This window comes from Amborella trichopoda, chromosome 2 (genome assembly GCF_054954075.1).
Source record: "Amborella trichopoda isolate Santa Cruz 75 chromosome 2, AtrichopodaSantaCruz75HAP2 v2.0, whole genome shotgun sequence".
Taxonomy (NCBI): domain Eukaryota; kingdom Viridiplantae; phylum Streptophyta; class Magnoliopsida; order Amborellales; family Amborellaceae; genus Amborella; species Amborella trichopoda.
The window spans coordinates 53,901,933-53,909,821 of NC_142337.1; positions in this window are offsets into that span (position 1 = coordinate 53,901,933).

The window sequence follows — 7,889 nt, forward strand, 5'->3', positions numbered from 1 at the left end:
CGATTGGACGGCCCAAATTTTATGTCAATCTAATTTGTACAAAATAAAAAATAAAATAGTGTTCAGGTGTGACATTGTGATTTGGGACATCTCAACCATCCATTCAGATCTGACGAATGGGAGAGGAAGGGCATATACAAATTCCCTATAACTAATGGCATATAGAAGACTTTCTCATTAATTAAAGGCTGAGGTTTATATGAGTGGTCAATCATAAATAGAGCAAGGCATACCTCCAAACCTTGTGGGAAGATGTTGTAGTGATACATAAAACTCCTACAATTGTCAAGTAATCTAGTGTTGCCGTTGTTTAAAATTTAAAAATCTAGATCTATAAATACTTGGAAATCTAAAAAAAATGAACGACCAAATACTGCATTCCATGATGAATTACTTTTAGGTAACTATATATCTCGAAGTTGAGACGATCAGTTGGAAAGATTTCAAATGGGAACTTTTGAGATGCACTTACTTTTATAGTATAAGGTCGATGTTTTATTGTTAACTTTTTCCTTAATTATTACTGATACATTGTGAATTTTAACCTAAAACTTATCCCACAAACAAAAATTAGTGAATGCTAAATTATAAATACTAAGTTTTACTCTAGAAGATCAAATGTCAACACAAAAAAAAAAAAAGGAGAGGGAAAGGGAGAGTGAGAGAGGGGACCAGGACTTTGTCTAATTAACCAAGAGAGATAGATGCAATTAAATGACTATGATGTAATTTAAGAAGATATTTTCATAACTTTTTTACAAAAGAAAAAAGTCTATATAAAGTTGCAACCTTAAAATGTAGAATTACATATGCGCCAAAAAATTCCATCAAAAATTGTTGTTTTAATGTTGAAAAACACTCTAATTGATCATCTCGACATCGAGATGTATGAACATGAAAAAAAAAAAGATTTTGAGTTCCAAAAATATTGCATATTGCAACACATTATCTAGACCGACCATTTTCAAGATTTTTATTTATTTATAGACTTACTTGATTTTAACCATTTTTGGAGTTTAAAATTTTATAATTAGATACGAAAATAGATTTTAAGAAAATCTTAATACTTTTTTACACCAACATTACATATTGTGATCAAATTTGGAGGTGCAGCTCAATTGGATTGTTTAGGGTTGTAACCCTATAGAAACCACACCCTTTACAAAATTATATATACAGCTAAATATTTTTTCAACCAAAAAACTGCGTTTTAAAGATATTTTTACAACCATGCCTTTAGGCATCTATTCTAAAGAAGGAAAGTCGTATATTGAATGAACTATTGTTAGCCATATTTACAATAGTGTTAGTATAAGAGCGTGTTTGATAACAGGAAGTGTCTTTCTAGAAGTTTAGAACTTCTTAATACTGTTCAAGTTTCATATTTGATAAAAAAATTGAACTCCAAACAAAACTTCAAGGAAGTGTTCAAGTTCCAATCTTGCTTTAAAAAAAAAGTTCCAACCCAAAGGTTGGAACTTAAACTTGGAACTTTTTTTTTTATGACCCCCCCCCCCCCCACCCTCCCCACCATATAAAATGTACATATTTTATTGTCTAATATACAATATACTTTATTGTATAATATATAATATACTTTATTATATTTTATATTTTATTTATATAATAGATATTTACAATATTATATAATAAAAAATATGCAATGTATAATATATCATATTATTTTATATAAATATAAATATATATATATATATATTATATAATAAAATAAATAAATAATACAATATTATGCTATATATATATATATATATATATATATATATATATATATATATATATATATATATATATATATATATATATATATATGTGTGTGTGTGTGTGTGTGTATATATATATATATGTATGTATGTATGTATGTATGTATGTATGTATGTATATATATATGTATGTATGTATGTATGTATGTATATATATATATATATATGTATGTATATGTGTGTATGTATATATATATATATATATATATATATATATATATATATATATATATATATATATATATATATATATATGTATGTATATATATACATATATATATATACATATATATATATATATATATATATATATACATATATATACATATATATATATATATATATATATATATATATATATATATATATATATATATGTTTATATGTACGTATGTATATATGTATGCATACATACATACATACATACATACATACATATATATATATGGATATCATGATCAGGAAGTCACCAAAGTCATAGTTTGTGGATTTACTGGCTGGCTTCGTGGTTGGTGGGATTTTTATTTACCTGAAAATACAAAAAATCAAATATTAAATACTACTAGACAATGGACTGTTAAAAATGAACAAAATCAAGACATATTATATTCCGAAAGCGATGGTGTTAATACATTTATTTATACCATCACTCTGCATTTTTTGGGGAGTACAGCCCTACTTGAAGCATGAACTGAAGACTTATTATCCAATTTGAAATGTTCAACATTATCACATTATAAATGGTATAAGGATGTATTTTTCTCAAGATTATTAAGTAGAGAAGATAGTCAATTAGACCATTGGAAGGAAAAATTTATAGCTGGTTTACCGTACTTATTTGCTGAAAAAGTAAAAAATAGACTTAAAAGTAAACATGGTGGTATAATACCTTGTTTTGGTTATACACTAGGCGAGCTATCTGCTGAAATATGTGCAGAGGGATTAGCTTTATGCACAAACATAAAACTTAAAAAACAATTAGATAAACAGAAAATGACTGGTAAGAAAGAGCTTGGAGATTTCTGTGAACAATTCGGTTATAATATTGAGAATTCTAAAGATAAAAGTTATAAAAAGAAAAAATATAAATATGAGAAAAAAGAGAAACTATAACTCAATTTATTAATATTACTAAAGCAAAAAATAAACCTGCACCTTTGATAAAAACTCCGGATGAATACAATTTTGCTGAAATAATTAAAAGAATAAATAAGAAAGATATAGTTCAAAAAGAACCAACAATAATAGAATTAAAAAAAGAAATAAATGAAGTAAAATTAGAAATACAACAGTTAAAAGATAGAATAAAAATATTAGAACTACAGAGTGAAGTCTCAAAAAATATAACTGATACTGATGAAATAGAATTTGAACAATTAATAAGTCAAACAGAAAAACCTGAATCCTCAAGAACAAAAGTAGAAGAATTAAATGATAAAAGTGTAAATTTAATAAATAAAATTATTATCCAAAAATGGTTTGTACTAGTAAAAATTTTAATTAATGATGATTATAATTTTCAATCCTTAGCATTAGTACATTATGGAGCAGATTTAAACTGTATCAATGAAGGATTAGTACCTACAAAATATTTTGATAAAACTACTCAAATATTGAATACTGCTGATGAAAGTAGACTATTTATCAAATATAAATTATCTAATTCTGTTGTATGCAATAATGGACATTGTTTTCCTACTCATTTCATAATGGTAAAAGGACTAAGCCAAGCAGTAACACTTGGTATTCATTTTCTTACTCTTTTATACCCAATCATAATTAATAATAAGGGAATAGAAACAAATATAGCAGGAGAAACAATAATATTTGAATTTGTGGATAAACCAAAATTTAAAAAAATAAACAGAGTAAAACATAACATCAAACAAAAGGAAAATTTTATTTGTTCTTTAAAAGAAGAAATTAAATATAAATCAATAGAAGAAAAATTACAAAGTATTGAAATAAAAGAACAAATAAAGAAACTAACAAAACAAATAGAAAATGAAGTATGTAGTGAATTACTCAATGCTTTTTGGGAAAGAAAAAAGCATATAGTAAATTTACCATATGAATCCACTTTTCATGAATATAAAATTTTTACAAAAGCAAAGCCAATACAAATAAATACAAAATTATTAGAATTTTGCACGCAATAAATAGATGGATTAATGACCAAAGGATTAATTAGACCAAGTATCTCTCCTTGGAGTTGTGCTGCCTTTTATGTTAATGAAAATGCAGAGCAAGAACGAGGAGTTCCAAGACTTGTAATAAATTATAAACTATTAAATAAGGCACTTCAATTGATTAGATATTCTATAGCAAACAAAAAAGATTTATTAGATAGATTGTTAAATGCTTATATTTTTTCAAAATTCGATTTAAAATCTGGATATTGACAAATCCAAATAAAAGAGGAAGATAGATATAAAACAGCTTTTAATGTCCCTTTTGGACAATATGAATGGAATGTCATGCCCTTTGGATTAAAAACTGCTCTATCTGAATTCCAAAGGATCATGAATGATGATTTTAATCCTTATTTAAAATTTATGATAGTAGACATTGATGATGTCTTAATTTTTTCTGAAGATATACCACAACATATAAAACATATAAATGTATTTATCAATGCTGTTAAACATACAGGACTAGTTGTTTCAGCAAAAAAGATGAGTTTATTTCAAACAAAAATTAGATTTTTAGGACACAATATATCTCAAGGAACAATCATACCCATAGATAGATCTATTCAATTTGTTGATAAATTCCTAGATATTATATTAGACAAAAAGAACAACAAAGATTTTTAGGATGTCTTAATTATATAGTAGATTTTTATAAAAACCTAGCAATAGATGCAAAACCCTTATATGATAGACTAAAAAAGAATCCTCCCAAGTGGACTGATATTCATACTGAAGCAGTTAAAAAACTTAAACTTAAATCTAAGGAATTACCCTATCTTTCAATTCCAGATCCAGATGCTTTTAAAATAATTGAGTGTGATGCATCAGAAATAGGATTAGGAGGAATCCTTAAAAAAACGACGTAATTCCCAAGAACAATTAGTAAGATATACATCTAAAACATGTAATTTTACTCAACAGAATTATTCCACTGTTAAAAAAGAAATTTTAGCCATAGTTCATTGTGTTACTAAGTTTCAAAGTGATATTTTAAATACTACATTTCATTGTAGACATAATAATAGAAGATATCCATATGACTGATGACCCAAATACAATAGCCTGATATTATCTATGCAACAATCTTAACCCTCCTTATGGTATAAAAATCAGAGAATGATTTGCGATGCTTCTCCTCGAAACAGGCTCTGATACTAACTTACGCCAAGATCATCAGTATATTAGTATATCTAGGATATTTTAGATTATTAGCATAAAAGTAGATTAAGGGATGATCTTGGCGTAAATTGGTACTAGAGCCAATCCCGTATAAGAAACTTCTAAGTTATTATTCCAATGAAATTATTAATTTGAGAAATACTCTATTAAGCATAAACCAAATTAAATTTCCCATTAAAGAAAGTTGGTCCGAGAGTTGAGGCTAAAAACACCCAGTCAAGAGACCGTTAAGGCCAGGAGAGCCACTGAAGTCCAAAAGACGTATAAGGTAGTTAAAAAGCACTCATCTACAACCTAATAATGGAAAATTTCATTAGGAATCTATCTAACAAAGCATTACCTCAAACTAATAATATTCTTAGAATAAAAAACAAGGAAGAAATTATTATTGACGATATAGAAAATAAATTACAGAACTGGAATATACCTAAGGTACTTATATCTCATATATATCAGGAAGGATCGTTTAATTTAAAAATAAGTTATGCTATTAAAACAGTAGAACAATCTTTATTTGTAACAAGTACTCAAAAAAATTTCAATTACTATCCAATCAGACCATACAAGCACATAAGACAAAAAATTATAACCACTTACATATAGGACTTATCCAAGTAGCCATCAAACCATTAACAAGACTAGGACTTAATAATTCAATCTTAGTATGTCTTAGAGATACTAGACATAATAAGTTTTCTGATTCACTACTAAGAATGTTAGAATATAGTCTATGTAATGGATCCATGTTATTTAACTGTTTTCCTAATTATTCGGTACCATTAAATGATCCTAATATTCTTAATGTTTTAACATTAAATGTAAAAACCCAAGGTTTTGATATGATCCCAAGATCACAAAATATAGCCATCATAAATAGAATATATTATAAAGTTATGAATACTTTATGTCCTAAAGTAGTACAAATGGATACTAAAGGAAGAACTATTTTATTTCAAACTAATATAGAAAAATCCAAAACTATAATACCAAATATTACTCAGAATTATCAATATATACCATGTCTGGGTAAACAAATTTCAATAAAATGGTGGGACGTCTTTGTCTGCCATCATCTTGAGCCTAATAATATTTTGATAAAAACAAATACATCTAGCATATAATTCATTTTCATATATAAACTCAAATAGCCACTCAGAATATATATCAATAATGAAAAAGAAAAACCCTCAGGCTGATAAAGCAGAGCTAGAAAAAGAATTGCTAAAGATCTTTTCTGAAGAAGCAGAAACTGCTCAAATACATAATGAAGAAGCAGAACCAGAAGAACTTGAACATAATGAAGACCAATTTGAAGATCAATCTGCTCATGGCTGTTTGCAGAAGCACACCCTGTATTGACCCGGCCCGGTCCAATTACCCTAACAGATTCAAAAGAAGTCATATCAATCAATTTCAATATATCATATCAAGACAATGACCAATTACTATAAAAGATTCCTGCCGACACTCAACTACAAAGCCACGTGGATTCCACCAAAGCCGATAGCCGCCAAATATCTCGTCAGCTACAGTAAAAAGAAAAAGCTAATGAAAAAAAAGATTCCCTCTTTCCACCTGTCCTCCTTTTTAAAAGAAGATGCTACCTGTCGAGTACCTTTAGCAAAAGGAGATTCCCTTTTAATCCCAGCCGACCATCTGTACTCCACCTAGCTGCCGACATACAATTACCTCTTGAAGACCATCCACTTGGCATGCATCCGAGACACCTGCAAAAGCAACAAACCGAAGAATAATCCTAGCTCAAGTTCGCCCTCTATAAATAGCAGACCTGGCTACGACATAGAGCATCCTTCAAGTCTCTCCTCGAAGCTCTTCCTTATCCTCATCTGGCTTTCTCTAGCCTCTAAAAATTTCTTCTCTCTATCTCTCCTTATAAAATATATGTGTGACTGTAATTGGGATAATCTCCCAAGTTATTGTCCTAGTCAGTGGAAGGCTTTCTGCAGTTACTGCATTTGTAAACAGTAAGCTCTTCTTTCTTTCTTTTATTTCTTTTCATGTGTTTGTAAGAAAGTCTGTTTGTCTCTTATACAGTTTGCCTATCCATATACAGTATGTTATATGTATTTGTCCATACTGTCCTTTTGTAATACAGTCCATATAGATATTGCGAATGTTTGATAATGCAATTTAGAGTTGTGTTTAGCATTAAAGTTTATGAATCTTCTTATACTACTTGGTTATTAGTTGACATATCTCCGTTTTCATTATTTCTAATCATCAGTATATTAGTATATCTAGGATATTTTAAATTGTTAGCATAAAAGTAGATTAAGGGATGATCTTGGCGTAAATTAAATTTCCCATTAAAGAAAGTTGGTCCGAGAGTTGAGGCTAAAAACACCCAGTCAAGAGACCATTAAGGCCAGGAGAGCCGCTGAGGTCCAAAAGACGTAATAGGTAGTTAAAAAGCACTCATCCGCAATCTAATAATGGAAAATTTCATCTGGGTCTGTAATTTTTTCTATTAAGTCTAATATTAAATTATCTTATTTAAATAGCATATTGCATGAGCATTCTCACATTTCTTTGTTAGATTCTTCAGTACTAGTCCATATAAGATTCTCATCTTCTATATTTCCTATTAATGAAGTGTCACTAGAACTTTCTGAAAAACTTATTTCAGAACTATCTTCATGATATATCTGTATAATATCATATATTTTATTTCTAATAGTTTCATCTAATATTAATGAGTCTATCTTCTTTTTGACTT